Source organism: Ischnura elegans, chromosome 4, assembly GCF_921293095.1.
Source record: "Ischnura elegans chromosome 4, ioIscEleg1.1, whole genome shotgun sequence".
In the NCBI taxonomy this organism is placed as follows: domain Eukaryota; kingdom Metazoa; phylum Arthropoda; class Insecta; order Odonata; family Coenagrionidae; genus Ischnura; species Ischnura elegans.
Genome location: NC_060249.1, coordinates 30,865,370 through 30,884,497, shown reverse-complemented (window position 1 = coordinate 30,884,497; position 19,128 = coordinate 30,865,370). Strand labels below are relative to the sequence as shown.

General features: G+C 40.8%; 1 protein-coding gene across 1 annotated transcript in view; it reads right to left on the bottom strand.

Moving 5' to 3' along the window:
• The window catches only part of LOC124157228 (nascent polypeptide-associated complex subunit alpha, muscle-specific form-like), a 132,399-nt gene extending 113,505 nt beyond the window's left edge, over window positions 1-18,894 (bottom strand). Inside the window, exon 1 of the mRNA XM_046531782.1 lies at window positions 17,998-18,894. The gene's annotated coding sequence lies outside the window, so the exon portion shown is untranslated. The remainder of the gene's footprint in view (window positions 1-17,997) is intronic.
• Between the last annotated feature and the right edge of the window lie 234 nt (window positions 18,895-19,128).

Below are 19,128 nucleotides of genomic sequence, written 5' to 3'. Positions count from 1 at the left end.
TATTTTTCCACAAGTAATTTCCTTCGAGACCCGACTAAAAACGGAATTTCCAGTTTCCTACTGAGTAGTTTGTTTTCATTATTTTTTCCATGTTTTGATTCTCAAGTTCCGAGCTCAGGAACCAAAAATATAAAGAATCCGAGCATTAAACACGGTAGGGAAGATGCTTATGTTAGGCGAATAATGCGAGTTACGCACATGCACGAAGGCCATGCTCTGAAGAAGAAGAATGAAGTTGTTATGACAATTGATAGTAAAAATTTTAATCTTTAAGGTGAGAAAAGGTGTTTAAATTGTGCCGCGATATAATACAAAACAATTGTAGACAAAAATGATGCTAACATAACAAGATACCATTCTCAACCGACAGTTCAGTCAAACTCGAATGTCAAATAAGTAATAAGGCAGCGTCACAAACCTGTTTCGGCAGATACAACCAAAACGAAGAATTATGGCCCCTTGCGCGGTGTAATTCCCATCCTAAGAGCAAACAATTCTAGAGTATTAGAGCATTTTTACGTTAAGAGATGACTAAAAGAGCCGTTTCAGTCTTCTGCCGAGCATGAAATTAGTTTCGATTACTTTAACTTCGTTTCAGTTAAATTCTCTGCACTCTGATGGATTATATTTTTTCCCACTTGTATCGTACATTTCCAAGTAATAAGTTTTTAACCAAGAAATTATGAATATATACAATTAAAATTCTATGATTGGTATTCTCCATTGGGTCTCCAGTGCTTCCTTTCCCACACTTTCCTCTTTTACTCCCATTTTCTTAGGTAGTAAAGCAAATAATTTTCAATAAAATACCACGGAGGCTTAATAATAAAACGGAGAGGCTTCGCGGAAGTAATCCATATTCTGATGAAAGAAAATATTCATTGAGGTAAGAATATAATTAAAATTTTAAAGGGATAAAATATGAAATAATTTACGAAGAAAAATACTAAAGAAAAAGTTTCCTATATTTAGGGACAAATATCATTTCAACGAAACGATATAAAATCTCCTCTCCACAGGTCAGTCAATTTAAGGTACCCTATAAGGGATGACAACGTGAAAAACCCTTTCTCAGGAACCCCTTTCTAAACCAAATAAATGGAAAGACGGACCGTACGGCCCCTTTGCGCGGTGTCAAGTCCGACCGTAGAGCGTAAAAGTGAATGCCATGGGGGATTAAGTCGGCGGAGACCCTCATGACCGCTTCGCTGGGGCACTCAAACATACCCAGATGAACTAACTTCCCCTTCTCAAAGCAAGGGTCTCTCGCGAATGCAACGGAGGGAGCGAAAAAGGCCGACCCTGACCCCTCGGGAATAAAAACCTCAGCCGCGTCCTAGATACACGGCGTCTGCTCAATCTGCGAGGTGAAATTAAAATAGGGCTCTTCTTTGCGAGACGGAATAGTATAGATAACTTGTATGATTCTATAAACCTAAAAAAGTAATGTAAGACACATAAGCAAATAAGGTCGTGATGAATTGTCGTGTTAAGAGGGTAAATTTGATTTCCTTGTCTGTGAAAAAAATTATCTGGGCTGAAAGTTGTGCATTTAGACCACATTTCATAATTTAAAATTTTATACATCGTAACTACTCCTTTTCAGCATAGCCCATAAGGTTCTTAGAAATAAGGTTCACCCGCATGTCGAGAGCATCTCGGTAAAAACTGAACTACTTCAACATCTTCGTAAACGATTAACATGATCCAAAAATAATTTAAAAATTGTGCAGCATGAGGAACTACGAATTTAAATTGAAATTCCTAAAACTTTGTGGGCAAACTTCAATGTAATAGCATATTATTTTGAGGTTTCTCAGTGATAGGAACGAGGTAACCACGCAAAGGCTATTTCTTCACCATACTTGCATTTAGCGAATATCGTGGTGGCTCAAATACGTTCTCTAAAAGAGGAATCATAACCACTAGACATTTCCGATTTCTCAATTTATTCCTTGTTCAAAACGTTTTCTACAATCATAAAATTCCCAGCGTATAGAGATGAGATGATTGTCAGCATTAAATTATAGTATTTCAAAATATGAATACTTTACCACAGTATTTCTAATAAGAAAAAACTGCCACCATTGAGACACAGGTAAATTTTGACAAGGTTCAACCCGACAAACTCTGAAAAAATTATGCCACGAAAACACTTAAGCCAGTAAAACGTCAGGAAAAAAACCACAAATCACAAACCGTTCACCGAAAGGGATGCGTCCTCTAAAATATTGAAAATATAAAAACCAGCGGCAGCGTAATAGGCACACGGATATCCCTATTTACTTCTTTCCTGACGATAAAACATTTTTTCCACGCTTCTAATCCCACGGTTTAAAAAATATACGTACGAGAATGATGAAATTTCACCAAAATATTTATAGCGGTGCATAGTTGCCAATACTGACAAACAGGTGACTTTGGGGAAGATAGTAAATTTAGGCCTACTGTACACCCTGAAAATTTCAAGATGATATCCAGAATTTTAATTAACAATTCAGCAGGGAAAGTAATCCGCCCAGGCGAGCGAGGGAGACGCCTCCTCTAATTCTGGAAAACATATAAACTGGGAAAAAGCATAATTGACAAGCCACGCAATTACCTCTTATTACATTACCTAGGCTTATTTATCTACGCTGAAACCACTATCACTGCGCTTCATACCAATTATCAAAAGATACCGCGAAATTTTCCACGGGATCACCTTTCTGCGTTCGATTCACGAGAGCCCCTCAGGAAGACTTTCGGAGCGACGGAAAAGATAGTTTTAAAATTTTCGGCTATTTTAGAGCATATTCTTTTTTAGATTAACCAAAATATTCTATTATAAAAATAAAATTTTAACTCAATGTTTGCACAGTGGATAAACTTTCTCTGTTGAGGCACACGTACATTTTGGCCTGAAGTGAAAAACTTCAACCAGAAATTTCAAGTGGATGCTCTGAATAAAGAAAAAATAATATGCCATTGAAAAAAAAAACAAAATACGGCATCTAAATAGGTGTGTTGCGTTCTTACAAACCTGGGAAATACACAAAAAACCAACGGACAGCATAATTGACTCTCCACTCTATTACGCTTTTGGCCCTATTCCTCGGAGATGAAACCACTTTCCCTACGTTAAATCCCACGGTTCAAAAGAGATCGCGTACAGTGCCACGGGATCGCCTTTTCGCGTTCGATTCTCTAGAGCTCCTCATCACGTATTGACAGGAGGAAGACGGAGAGGGGCGGCCCGGGGCCGCGGCCCCACCTTGCCCCCAGCGGGTAAGGAAGGCGGGACCCCCCGCGCACCCGAAAAAGCAGCGGGCCTCAGGGTGAAAGGAGTTTATCGAGCGGTGACGACTGCCTTCCTCGCTCCTCCCGTAACCCCTTACCCTGGCCGTTCCCTTTCCCTTGCCTCTCAGAGAGAGAGAGAGAGACCCTTCGCCCTTCAGGGTTCCGTGGGAGGGAGGAGACCCTGGGATACAAACACACAGACATCTGGAAACGGGAGCACATCACAGACATACCTACTCCTACCAACAAACCGACAACAATGACACTCGCGCGTGCCACTCCCACGGTGCAACAATCGGAGGAGTAAACACAAGACGAACTCACGGCGTAGCTGCGAAGTACTCCGAAGCTGAGGCCCAACATGTAAGCCCAGTGATTCGAAAATGATGCCAATTTCCTTTATTGAAGGCTAAATCAATAGAAATAAGCTCTCCAAAAAATAGGGGAGCAAAAATAACCTGTGATAAAACAACCTAAGATATAAGATATTATGCGGAATGTGGCAAATGAAACCGGAGAAATTCTTCCATACTGAATCTCGAGGGAAATTTGTATTTTAGGTGAATCACTCTATAAAAAATGAAAAGAAAAAAGACGTGGTACAGAAGTTGACTCAGCTCCTCCAATCAGTGATTAACTAAATTAGTCTACGTGGTACCTCCGCGAATTGCATACCGGTCACTGTCTCTAAAACTTTGTTTAACTCTAGATATGAAAAGCATTCATAGTAAACACAAATTGTAGAGCAGGGTAGGACAAGGTAATCATTATTCACTTTTGAATGTGCCATAAAAAAAGAAGGAAGAGAGGTAATTTAAATTAAAGGAAAGGTAACCATACGCAATAATATTAGGAGAGGTAAAAAGTAGGTAATAATCATGTTTTCGGATGTCTTCGCACGATTTCCGGAAATGTTTACATACCTACGCTGCAATACTAGCATACCTCGATAATAACAGCAGCATCAACTATTCAAGATTTCACAGGGTTAAATCAAATGGGCCACTTTCCCATTGTTTAGCAAAGTAGGTAAAATTTGAATATCCGAATGAAAGGAAGAATGAAGATGATGCAGAGAACTTTGTAATAGCGGACGTGCAATATAAAATGGGACGGGCTGGTGAAAAACAAATGATATTTAAAGCAATAAGAGCAGGAATAAAAATACGAATCTCCTCTCTATAAAATAATTAATAGAGGATTAAAATAAATGAACGCTTTCGAATAAGACACACTTCATGCTCCAATTACTAGTATAGCAACACAAACAATAGGTAGGAATAAAAAATTTCAGACATGTGCAAAAAGTAGGTTAACAGAAATAACAACACAGTAACATATAAATGATCGATGACATTAAGAAACTCCTCAGCATCTTTGGCAGAAAAATAATACATGTAGTTGGATCCAAAAAATAAGAAAGGTACAAAATAAAAAAATGAGATGGAAAGGAAGAATTAGGGAGAAAAAAATTGGTGGTTGCCACACTGGAAGAAAGTTAATAAAATAATCAAAGTGGCCAGAATAACAAGAAAAAAATCAGAATGTATGGACGAAAGAATATTTGACACCAAGGAGCAGCAAAATTAAGATAATAAAATTTGGTTCATCGTTAACATACTGACAAACAAAGGGTAGAGGAAACTTATTGAACATACCTTCACTTCAAACCTCGGTATACAGTAGTCAACGCGATTACAAAATAACTTTTATGGCAATAAACAGTAAAAAAGGAGGGAAACAAAATTAAGAGATCAACAAGTGAGGTTTAAATTATCGGAAGGAATACAGTGAAAATTGATCATTTCCAGGAAATTCGCAAGAAAATCCTTAGTACACACTGTATCACGACATTGAAAAGTTAGATTCATGGCAAGGCTGCCACAGTAAAATTACGGTGTCCACAACATGAAGAATGCTACAGTGAACCTGAGGTGTTAACGAGACAAACAACTAGTGTTAACATTCCAAAAAGGTCATCCTCACCGTAACATTATGCTAAAAATACCTTCTAGGAAAATTCTACCAAAAACACTTACGAAAAATGCCACAGGTGGAATTAACGGTCCAACTTTATTTAGACAATTTATTTTTCGAAGTAAATACTATGACATCACCTTTTTATCATCCTCATATTTATAATATATCTACCAAAACGAGCACTTATCCCAAAACAGTCCAATTATTCTATTTTCGCTGGACCAGGGCTGTGGAACGGATTATATCTGGAGAGTAGAATGGTAATTTATGATTTCACGTGAGAAAATGTCCTTTGAAGGTCAAAATTCACAATGTTTCACTGATTTAAATATAGATGTATAAATAATAGAACAATCATAGTATATTAAATATGATTACTGTTCTTCCGATTTTTTTAACTGCGCGAACTCTATTTACCTCTTTGATAAAAGGAAAATGTTGAACAGCATTCACTCCATGCACATTGAAATTAGCAAGATATTTAAAGTTTCACTCAAAGTAATACTTCAGGAAAAATGACGAAATACTCATTTTTGGCTAAGTGAAAATTCTGAACAGGTGACGAAAGCACAAACTTTGTATTCACAATGAAATTTATTACTTAGATCGCACATCGCGTTTCACACCACTGCAGCATAATTATGTGCATTTCCACTAAGTAATAAGGGGAGTACGCATTGAAAAGGAAGGGGATAGAGGGACAGTAAAAACATTTTCTTAAAGTATCGTTTAACCTACGATCTAACATGTCCTTTAAGATTAGGAATGCTTTCTTGAGAAATTGAGGACACACAAGTCTAGCGAGAAGGCTGATGAGTACGAGGGAAGAGGTATCAGCAGCAATTACGTGTAAAACGTAAGGTATAAATGGGAGGGTACCAAATCACAATAGAAAAAATACACTCCATAACCTACTTACACCCTACTAGCATAACATAATGGAAATATACACTCCCCCTCCCCCTCGCCTATACATATATATCCTCCGCCCTTCACTAGTGCATTGCACATGACTATGCCTCTGAGTGGTGAAACGTGTTTCACGATATAATATAATGATCAAATGTTCCTGAGTTGTAGGCCAAATTATGCAAAAATATTTTGCCGACGTTTCGGTTTATTTGTAAACGGTATTCAGGGCTTTAAATGAAAAAAATAGAGTACAATATTGATACATAAATAAAAGGTTACAAGCAATATTTTTTACAATAATACAATAAAAAAGGGGAAGACACAAGCATTTTGAGGTACCTCATTTATTTTTTAATTATACTATAGTAAAAAATATTGCTTGTAACCTTTTATTCATGCTTCAATATTGTTAACTCATCTTTTCATGTAAAGACCTGAGACTGTCGAATTCTTCGATTTTTACAAATAAACCGAAACGTCGCGTCGGCTAAACACTTTTGCATCGTTTGGCCTAAACTTCGGGAACTTTTGCCATTAATAAATGAAGGTCAAGCCAAGAAAAAAATCTAATGATATAAATAAATTTTATAAAATACGTATCAACAACTTTCACGTACAACTATACTATACTTTTTCTGGAGTGTTGGAATGCTAATAGCAAGCCCTAAAAAGGGCGAATAAAGTTCTCGAAACGTTGAAATCATTCTGAAATTTAAAAAAATTTCCCCACCAAGACTCCAGAGAAGACACAACATGGTTATTCTAAATACAATTATGCGCAAAACTCTAAGTTCTGGCTTTTCACCGTGAAAATACGACCAATCTAAGGGGTACCATGCGTTCTCAATGAACTTGGGTTACGCTCTGGGAAAGAAAGACATCATCGAATAAAGGGTCTTTCCTGTGCAGACAGTATCTCAGAGCTCGTATCTGCAGGGACTTAATATCTCGAGAGCGATAGACAATGGCACATGGAGGTGGGGGAGCTGGTGGTTCAGGCGAGGGAGTCGTGAGTGACACGTGGCACGCAAGACGGGGGATGGCACACAGAACAGAGCCACGCGCGCATCGGCTGCACGTAAACCATTCGCGGGAACGGGACCTCCTCAACCGAGCGCTGCATTGGCCGGGGACCTTCCTCGGCGGGCGCTTCCTGCTTCGGAAAACTAAACTGCGCATTCCGTTAGGCGGAACGAGGTGGATTTCCGTTTCCGAGAGAAATTCATTAAACTTCCACCGCCTTGCCACAATGACACCGCCAAACCAGATTGTAAAGGCTAAGTAAACCATATGTACCACTGTAGGGAATGACAATTTATGAGGAGCGGGCCTGTTCAGGAAAGACCGTTTATGTGATGTCTTCCCTTCCCAGAAAGCATTTTACCACCCATCTAATATGCGAGTGCCCCGCAATCATGAGGACTCGATATAGACACCTGGGCTCACCTTTTATAGAGCCCAAGGAGGTAAGATATCTTCCCATTGGGGACCTTTTGTCTTTCGCTCAGGACATAGGCCTCTTTGGGTGATCCATTAACGGTGGTTAGCACAATGGACCTACAGGTCTAAGTGCCCTGGAAGCTGATACCCCACCGCATAAACAAATCTAATCTAATCTTCCCAGAAAGCAATGCAAGTTCATTGGGGAAGCATGATTCCCCCTTAACGCGTTTCGTGCTCATGAGGTAACATCTACGTCGAGTGACTGAGGACGTAAGCATAATATCCAAATCGGGAACAATACCATTGTAAAAAAAATACCAGCAACACTAGAAAAAGTTTTACGTTATAGTAATAAAGCTTGATAGTAAAAATAAAATGTATAAAATGGTAAGTATTAATTAGTATCATTTACAGGCCACCAAATTAATTTTTACTGCATCTTGATGTTGCATCGAGTTCTTTTTCACAAAATCAAAAGGTTCGATCCAGGTTTCTCCACAATACTGACAAAATGCGGCACAATGGCTGCAATCATTTGTTTATTGCTGGAAAGCAACACAAATTTGGCAGGATACTAGCAAAAGTATAATTCCGATTTTAAAAAATTGAAGGATTCGTAGGATTGCCTTTAAAATAGAGTGAGCGAGGAAAGTGTTAACTGATCGTCTTTTCATGGTGGAAGGACAGAACTTTCGACGAATTAATTTCTCTCTTCGCATTCCAGGACACCAGAAAAGATACAATATAAATGCACTGCATGTTACAAGTGACTTTGTAAGCAGTCACACGCACGGGTGCACCGATTAATACACCAAGGTTGAAGCTCACCATGAAAAAATATTTGATACCAGCTGAGTCTCTCTAAGTAAGGATGATCTAGATAGTTTTTGCATGTTATTTCACTGTTATTGTTTCATATTTATTAAAAGTATTTAATAGATTTTTTATATAACTCTCAATGTTACGGAGGTTTGAAATGACCCCGCTTACAGAGGTATTCACGTAGAAATGGGACTGATTACATTCTTCTGGAAAAAGGCAAATGTAACAGGGCTTATATTAGCGTCAAAATCCTTTTAAACAAGAAGGGGCAGTTATCTTTAACACGTGAGTATCATGGTATCACAGCAGCCAAGTGGAAGATATGCAGTGTTATCTGTCCGGAAACGGAAATACCTACTTAGTGCACGCTTGAAGCCTTATAAAGAAGTTATGACATCGTGGCAGTGCCTCGGAAGATAACAGAAAAGGCCAGATTGAGTGAATAATTACATAATACTGATTTTAACGAACCGATTTGAAAAGAGACTGGCGCACAGTTTAAGATACGTTTGAAGCCATTGCTAAAAACGATTTGGGGGGAAAATGGAAAAAGATTAGACATGAGGAGAATGAAGTCCTCAAAAAATTCTCCTCCTGCGGTCTAAATTTAACCCTTCACCCCTCATATTTTTTCCTAGCAACGAGATTATTAGGCGTAAGATAAAATGAAACGCGCCAAGGAAAGAAAAGCTTATTATGGGATAAATACAAGTAGATAGTAAAATGCAAGTATCATTATTTATATCAGAACAAATGCATCTGTATTTAAAGCTTACGAAAAATTGAACTCTACTAATGGGCAAAATAATTCATTTCAACAGGGCAGAAACTAAGTTTCATCAGTAAAATCTTCCATTTCAGTGAAGCAATCAAGCGCAGAAGAAGATTTAATAGATAAAGAAACAGTTTATAGAAAGAACACAAGTTCTATTGTGAAGACAGGAAATCAACTTTATTTCCTGCAGGATATCACCAGAATTGACCGAATACACTCACTAATGACTCAGAGAAGGTTATTTTCACAGGCTATTTACTTTCGTTCACAGAGGATGAGATAACGACCAGCTAAAGCTTCTAACTAGTAATACAAACGCAACGGCACTACGACGATCGATCAGAACGTCGATTGCATTCAGCAGGGAGGAGGTAAAAATCGAATCCAGCAACATTTCGTGAAGTTATCAGGTCTAATGACACGAAGCAATGATTGTTTTATAAATAAGAAAAAATGCACGAGGCCCAGACTGCTCTCAGTCACGGTTGAAAGCAATTCGAGGATGGAGAACAGGAGCAAAACAGTCTTATCTTAACGAGGGCTTCCACAACACGGCGATACGGAAGAGTTTTCCTCGAAGAAAAGCAGCACGTATTTACGCTCCAAATGAAGCCTTCCATTCGAGATATGAGAATATTTTTGTTGAATATTCCTAGCAAATTGATGTTAAAAAACTAAAAGGAGGAGGATAAAGATATACTTTGACTGACAAGTCTTAAAATATAAGCTTTATGTACTGCCTCATACATCCCCAGACGCAAAAAAGACGACATTTCTTTCGATGTGAAAATGATTGAAGCACGGAGATGGAGTACTTATCAAATGTACATATAAATTTAATTTTGAAAATGTATAGAGCATGGAGTACTTCGCATACATAAACTAAATTTCATGAAAATATGTGCCCAAGGAAAAAAATATCTTAAATTTAGAAAAAGTTAGAAATAATCCTTACGTGCAAAGTGGAATAGTGAAAAACCCAAAATTAAAGGGAGATGAAAGGGGATAACTGGGCGGAATTGGGAAATTCAAAGGTAAGATTTAATTATTCAAATTCAACCATAAAATTGAAAAAAACAAAAGAAAGTACGAAGTAAGACTGATTGAGTTTCTGACAGATGCTTACACTGGCATGAGTTATTACTATAATTAGGCATTATTACTATAATAAGCACTCCTCGCTTTTCATCAACATGCCTCAAAAAAGCATTTACATTTTCTAAACTTAGGGTACAATTGATTCAATTAGTCCATAATCAATTAAATAGGCAGATTTAAAGGTACTCAAAGTTAAATCTGTCGCAGAAATTATTCACGAGCAAATATACAGGGATCCCTTGACAACAGAAATTTCACGAACGGATCCGAAAATTGTCTAAATCCATTTTTCAACAGCGTATTCAAGCTTGGAAATGAATGAATTGAAAGTCGACATGAGGAACTATGTAGACATTTAAATTTCGATCCTAATTATGGCCATTACTGTGGAATTTTCGTACAAGCCTAGCATGCATTGCAGGCTTAATTTAGAATAAATTTCATTACACTCACACAAACACTTCATAATATTGGTCAACTATAAAATAAATAAAAACGTTTTGGCAAAAATGGATCAGAAAACGAACAACTCAATTTCATTAACATTATCTTCTAAAGAAAATTTGACATCTTAAGCCCTTACACAGTAAGAACTGGACATTATCGTTACTTCAACAGCTTTGCGAATTCTACTCAAAGAAACCTTGAACTTCTTGCCGCGATAACGGCCATTTGATAACAGACCCATATGGGGCCATGCCGACCTCACACAGCCGAACGTCAGACCAAAACCGCACGAAGCCACTGCTCACCGACGGAGGCATGAGCTAGACCATGGCACTGTACGGTGGAAGGCACAACAGATGACAAAAGCAAACAAACAAACGGCTGAGACAACGCTTCATCAGAAAGATAGCGAAACAGATCACCGAAATGAATCACTGAGATAGACTAAGACGCCTTTCCTCCAGCCGAGCCTTGAGCGTGAGAACGAAATACTATCGTGACACTTCTGAGAAGGCACACTACGTATTAGGAACAGCGGGAAGGAACAAACGGGGACCATGAATTGAGAAATCTGGCAACGCTTGCAAAGTATATTTTACAGCTAAAAGCTTTTCATGACTTATCTAAGTTTAACAGCAAATTATTATCAAATGCACACACATGATCTAATACATGCGCCAGAAAACACCTTTGGTAAAGGGTTTGCATCATGAGAAACGGATAATTTCTTTTAGCCCTTAACCGGTGACGTGCGGTCTGAGAGCCCCCTGCATTTTTAAAATAATGAATATTTTCGAAATGCCTGTTTAAAAATACCTTTAATTATCGTTAAATTCATATTTTTGTACAATAAAGATAAAACACTCTTAAAATTAAAATTTTTCATTATTTATTTCTGTGAATTTGCAAATAAATTCGATTAGCAGTCCGAGACACCTCACATCACGCCAGCAGAATGCATAAAGAAAAGGAATAAACGAGATAAATTCAATTTTTTTCTCATTAGTGAGCCATCCTACTTTAAAATGCAAGGCCTTTTTTAGAAATCTGGTGAGATATTGACACTCAAAAACGATAATAATACCAAATGAAAAGAAAACCATATATTGATGCACTGTAATTTATTCTGGCGGTACTACTCGCGCTTGCACCGCGAGAATAAATTGGTGGATAAGTACATAGTTTTATCTTTTCATTCATTTGTTAGAATGAACTTCCACGAAGTTGAGTCTGAGACTATAGAGATTAACGATAATAATAATTCAAGTGTTTTTCATTCAGTTTTTTGATCCTCCTCCAAATAACTATTTTTACCAAAAACATTGGCTCGGATTGATAATGCATAAAATAATAATAAGGTTTAGAATAGTTAAGGAGATAAATAAATATTGAACCAAGCAATAAAAATCGAGTCGCAACATTTTATGAATAATTGATTTATTGCGGTCCCCAGACCGTACGCCACTGGTTGTGAAACGAATATTTCACGTCACTGGTTAAGGATTAAGATCAAATAACTAATAATTGAATATTTTAATAAAAAGTGACACGCATTTGAAGAAGCCAACAAAAAACAACAATAGAACAAAATTTAAAAAAGTAAACTATGGACTCCCAGGGTATTTTTTTATGATTTAACCGCGACACAGTAGATACTTGCAAGAAATTCTCTCTCTGGGAGGGTGTTCAAACTTTACCTGGAGAATGTTGTTACTAATACTAGCTGTTTTTTCATAGTTATTAATTTCCATAAGGAAAATCATCTTCATAGGCGGTAAAAGTGAATTAATTGAAGGGAAATATTAACCTTGAAACAAACGAAGTAAAAAGGGGATAATAAAATACAATTTAACCATTATAGAGTATCTTTCGAATCGTATGTTGGTGATGGGATGCTCAAATACCGACGATACGCCCATGAATAATAAGATAAGAAAAGTTTTCATTTAATTTTTCTCGATTCTTTTAATTTCCAAGACACTACAGACACCGTGAAAACTTATGACCTGCCAGGTTGTTATGAAGAGTGTCATTCCTGGAATACTAGGAAAAATGATGCAAAGACTGATGATTCAGAGAAGGATGTCAAGGTGAAGGGGAGGAAGAAAACTGGTTAAAAGCTTTTGGATAGATAATAAATTGATTTCACTTACGCCACCTGGATAGAGGCATTCGCCAATAGCGAGCTCAGTAAAACGATTTTTTATGAAACGATCACGTATGAGGACATATTGTTCACTGTCTGCAGAAGTAATTTATAGGATAAACTGAGTTCAACTCATTATCGGTATTAGCGAAAATTAGGTGCAACAAATTATAGATGAGAGAAAGGAATAGTGATGCAGTAAACCACCTTACTGCTTAATTAGTGAGATGCATATGTATGAGATCGGTCATAAGTTAAGCACTGAATTGCAAGCATATTTTAAGCATTATTTTTCACCGGTCATTGGAGGCACTTATTATTTTATTTGTTTAGTGTAGAGACAAGATTTCGTATCGCTATCAGTTTGATGTGTGATATTATGTTTTGGCAGATTTTACTTTCTACCTATTAGATGGATATGGATTTATTTCTTTCCTGGAGTACGATGTTTTAGACTGCAGCCATGACCTATTAGGGGGTGAGAAGCCAAGGGGTACAAATGATTTTTTTCAAAACTGTGTAATGCACAGAAACTTATAGAAGAAATATAAACTAAGTGGCCGAGAGATACTAGTGGTTCTCTCCTTAGTGCTGACATCGAGCGGAAAATCAAATGCTCTTCAAATTCTAGTTGATCTAATTTTTTTTGCTTTGCCTAATTTCTGTACCAAATTCTGTTAATAAATAAAAATCACTTTTACCCTAGGCTTCTCACATCCTCATTTATAATGTTTCCCACCCCTGACTCAATGAGTAAATTATTTCAATCCGCATACCTATGCATTGTGTAAAGATTTTGTATCACAAGACTTCTTATCGAGAGGCCCCTTTTTTATTTCTGATTGAAACGATGCTTACGATTCGTTTCCTGGCTTAAACCTTCTTTAACCGGTAGAATGTCATGATACGTATAATGTTGCAATATCGGTGTTATTTAACAACTTTATGGAGCAGCAATAATTTCCAGAAGCCCCAAAGAAGGAACGGCACGGGTACAACGAATCTCCCTGTTCATACAGGTTGACATCGGCCAACGCACCCAGTGAGTGACGGGATGCCGCTCCCACCTGCTCCCATACGGCACCCCGCGCCTATTCAGAAAACAGCCCAACGGGAAGGTAGGGGAAAAAAATTACCCCACCCTTCCCTAACCCCCCGAAATAAAACCGCTCCTCGCGCCTCTGCAGTTTATCGCATAGGAAAACACCAGACTTCGGCGGCGTAAAAAAAAGGGAGCGGGGGTGGGGGAGGGAATGTAGTGGGGGGAGGGAGAGAACAACCGAACCCCCATTTACCCCCCCCCCCCCCCATCCATCCTCCCACCACCCGGAGACTTGGCAACGCCGCACGGAGAGCCCGCCTTTATTATCTCAATCTCACTCCTCGCCTACCCCCTCCACCGCCCCTCCCACGAGTCTGTTTCGCTCACGCGCGTTCGCTTACCATCCGTGCGAGCACACAGACTTGTGCGTGCACGACACCCCGATCAAAAATGCTCAAACGATTGTTCTATTTATCTTAATTTCGATAACGATGGCACGCACGCCTTCTATGGCTTCGAATGCCGACTGCCTTCGATCGCACGAGCCGATTAATTAACTTATTTTTTCAATTATGGTCTCCAACTGGCAGATAGTATCGGTTACACGATGACACCTCAATGAGCATATTAATTAAGTTAATTATTATAGTGATGAATGATCTTACTTCCTTTAAGATGACTGTTTTATCAGTATAGTTTCTACTTCCTATTCCGTAAGTACATAATTGCAAATAAAAAATTCAAACCTTCTGGCATGCACTAACGAGATCAGATCGAGAAATAAGTTAGTTTTGACTCTAAATACAAATTTCGCCCAATAGTTCGAAAGATCGGAATTTCGATACGTAAGGCAGCTACTCACCGCCAGCTTAAGTCTTGACTTGCAAAGGTTCTGGTCTAATCGATGAAAATAACTAATTGTTCTATTGTAATTGGTAGAATGCAAAGACATTACAAAAATCCAATACGCCCATTTCATGCTGATTATCTTAAATTGATTATGCTTGGCAAGGGATGCCGACTTACATAAAATATTGGGGGGGCCCAAACCGGGGATCTTTCCCCGGGAAATTTTTAAAGTAGTGAGTATTAAGTTTTTTAAGCATTTTACAAGAGTCATATGGTCAACATTGGAACCCTGATAACTCGAATCTCGACATCCGGACACTCCGAGGAAAATCGACAAGCCTGACACATTTTTTCCTCACACCCATAAAGAATTTTTGAGGGGGCTCGGGCCCCATGGAGTCGGCGCCCCTGTGCTTGGCAATATGAACAAAGATACCAAATACAAAGTTTTAAAAATAGTAGCTGACTTGAACGATAAGGAAAAAAGTTAAGAATGTGAAACATTACAATCATTGTCCGACCCTGTTCATGGAGCACTTAAAAACATGACCAAGGAGGAAGTGTGGTACGAAGGAGTGGGGAGTCTTTTGTGCGTGGTAAGGGCACACAATAGAATGAGGAGTCGGGAGATCCAACCACTTGTGCAGCGGAACAGAGCGGAATGCATGCAGGGCCCATGCGCCGGCAGCGCCTCTGGCGGCGTTGGGGTTGGACGCGGAGGGCGAGGGTGGGGGAGGGAACGCATTTCGGAAGGGGGGATATAATGGAAGGGAAGGAATCCAGCGCCCATCCCATTATTTCCCAAAGAGGGCCCAGGCCATCTTCCACGCTCTCCCCCTTCAGGGCCCTCCATAATTAGACCGAAGACCTCTGAGGGCCTAGGGTGTCGCAATGGAAGCACCTCATGACGCATACATTGTAGACGTCCACCCTTGTGTGATGGCTTTCCTCGAACTAAGAAAAGGGGTCTGGTGGTATACAGGCTCTCAAGCAAGATAACGCGTTGTTATGCAGGTAAATAGTTACACAGAAGTACAGCATCAAAACCGGTAAATGATCACCTGTTTTGTCAAGTAAAACGAGGAAGGTAGTCTCTAGAAAAAATGGGAAAAAGTCTAAGGACACAAAGGAAAATTCAGAACTCAGTACCGAAAACCAATTACTCATTGATGCAATAATTTAAGAAAATGACAAATGGGATCTCAACCAGTAGAATCGGTTGGATACAAGTCGGTACTGGTGTAAGGACTGACAATTTTTGCCTCAAAATACATCCCTCAAATGTATAATGAAAAGTCCTTAGGGCGTGAAAAATAGTAATTTCCCAGCCGTTGTGTAATAATTAATGTTTCACCGGTTTCCTACCAAGTAATGATGTTTTAGGGCAGCAACGCTTCGAGGACAAATAGTGCCATCGTTATCAGGGTTCATAGACAGATCCAGCCCAGGCTGGTTCCAAACAATCAACCATGATGAGGACGGAATACTATGCCATTCAAACGTTGGCGCCCAGATACACCAATACTCGGTAGGAAACCCGTGCAATCATTACTACTCGGCACGAGTCTTACCATCTACAATTGCCAGGAACTCCTCGGGAACTCCCATAGGCCTCACCTTTAATTTGGGCGTAGAAATATCCTCACTGAAATAAAATATAGTGTCGACATGCAAATCCTAACGAGCAAGCGTTTAATCTAGCACGTTTTGCATGCAAATTTGCGAAATAGACCATGCAAATGTCCCTGCTCGGTATGCCTCGAGCATTCATGCAAAAAGTCCCGACATGCCAACTGAATGCAATGACAGATTAAGAGAACCAAGAGAGTCCCTCTGAAAAGTCTTACCCAAAAGGAACCGATAAGCCACGCAGTCAGTCTTTTCGGCGACCCTGAGGACACCCTGGGAGGACCCTAATAATGCTGCGGTCCTTTTGGGTCGCCAGAATCGTTAAAGGGACAGACAGACACTTAGAAAAGGAGGAGAGGGAGAACGGAAGAAAATAAGTCTTCCACGCTCTCTCCACGCTCCCCCAACCCTGAGGGCTTTCTTTCCCATTCTTAAGGGTCCCTCGCACTCCTCACAGCCTTTCCTTTCCTCCTTATCCATGAGGGAAAGAAGACGAGAGAGAGGGTCTTTGGGAGGCAATGCCAGAAGGTGCCTAGGGTGTGAAAGGGAAAGAACACAATGGCATTTCTGGTGAAGCAGGAGGAGGGTTGGGTAGGGTATGAGGGAGAATGAAGGGGGGAAGGTCGGATCCTTTTTACATTCCCCCAACCCCGCAAGGGAGGGAAGCTACGAAAGGCTGATAGCAGGAGGGGAAACGGGCAAGCGAATGGGGAGCTTGCTGAGGGGAAGGCATAGATAGAACCCTCTTCCTCCCTGGCGTACCGAGTCTACCCACTGCTGCCATCACAGCCGAGGCCCTGCGTGAAGGGGAGGGTATGGGGAGGTTGATTTCGGTAAGGGGAACGTGGGGAGAGTCAAACCTGAGGTGGGGTGAGAAAAGTAGGGAGGGGAATACGCTGTAAGAGGGGGAGAGGCATAAATGGAAGGGGGATTAGTGCTCGGAGGGAGCAGTGGAAAAAAACGACAGGCCAACGCCGTGAAGGGTATCTCTTTACGGTACCATCATCCCTCCCTCCAAAAAAGATCCCTGTACTGTCGTAGGGGGAGGGGAAGGTGGCCTGGTGCTACGAGAAGGGAGAAGGGGGGAGTCAGGTATGAGCACAGAGAGAGAGGAACGTGAAAAGGAGGGGGGGTTTTGATAACAAAGGCACGACTCTTCGCATGATCACTCTCACCGCAGGCCGGTCACGAAGGAAATTACGCGCGTTACAGTAAACTACCCAAGAGGAACTCCCCTGCCTCCCCAGGAAAATATATCCAGAGCTCCAGGGAAGGATAGGGAGGAGGGGGGCAATTTTTTGTACCACACACACTATTGCGCACAATATAATGAAAAGGCAAGCTGGAGAGGATGGGGTAAGCGCATGCGAGCCGGTTAGTTGACTTCTACGGGCAAGGCAGGAAAAAAGGGACGTCGAAAGATAAGAACTCGAGGAGGAAAAGCAGGCCGTATTGAGATGGGAAACACAATTCACCGCGACTGTGAAGCTCACTCGAAAAATACGTAGATAATGCGGGAACTATGTCACATACATGCACTCAATACGTTCAGGCAACAATAAACAAATGACTCACCTGACGAGCAAAGAATTTCCAACACGACGTCAGCTACTAGAAAGACAGAACTCCAGGTAGGCAGCTGCGTAGTGAAGAGATGTATAAATATTCCTCGTAAGTACCATTAACCCATTTGTGAAAAGTTTAAGTCTAATCCAGAGGGTATTCCGTATGGTAAGGTGGCACTGGGTAGTAACAGTAACACACGCGGCGAGAGGTAAGTATGGTCAAACCGAGACCGACGCTATGCCTATCGAGCGATAAGCGGACCCCGATGGACTGGCATTCGGCTTGACGGCGACCGCGGCGTCAGCGCCCGGCAGGTTCCAGGGCCAAAGTCCCCCGCTCGACGAACCTCCCCAACTCGGGCCGTACCTCACTCCACCAGCCAATAGCGCTTTCACTCAAGCGGAGGCAGGCAGCGTCGCAGTCACACGACACCGCATTCCCATCACGAGCTCTACCCCTCAAGGCGAAGCGAGCCGGGACTGAAAACAGGACAGCCTGCGAAAGACACCGAGTCGCTCCAGCACACAAATTCAAACTCCCGGATTTTATAATCCATGGACCGGGACGAGTGTACGAAACACCGTGAGCAAACACACACAAACTGTAGAAATAATCCACGATACGTATGAAATGGCACTGTCTTATTATTTTTAAAAGATCCTGGGCCGGCTTAACAGCACTAAATATCACCCTGTCACTATAATGATGAAAAGCAAAGCGTGGTTGCCCACCGATTAGATGGTGCGTTCACAGAATGTTGTTGTATGGAGGGGTGGGGGTGAGAGCAGTGTACTTAGGGATCGGTGGGTGGGGGTAAAGTATGGGTGGGGAAGTAATATAATCCAAAAATCGGGCAGGAACGTTGCGTGGACTCTCCGCTGCGAGTACTTGCAAACACCTCGGCGACTCTCGCCAGACTCCCTCCTATTCCAGCCAAAGCCTCCTTGCAGCTCCCCCCTCCCTTCCTCCCCCACCCCCTCCCCCCAACCCCTCCCAACTTCCCCTTTCGGTTTACAGAGACTCCCCCCTAGAGGCTCCCCCACCCCCAGTTTCCCCGCCGGCCCCCAACCCCCGCCTCGGCGGACGCCCAACTATCGACCCCGCAGAGCCAAAGCCACGCCACCGGTCCCGTCCGCCGAC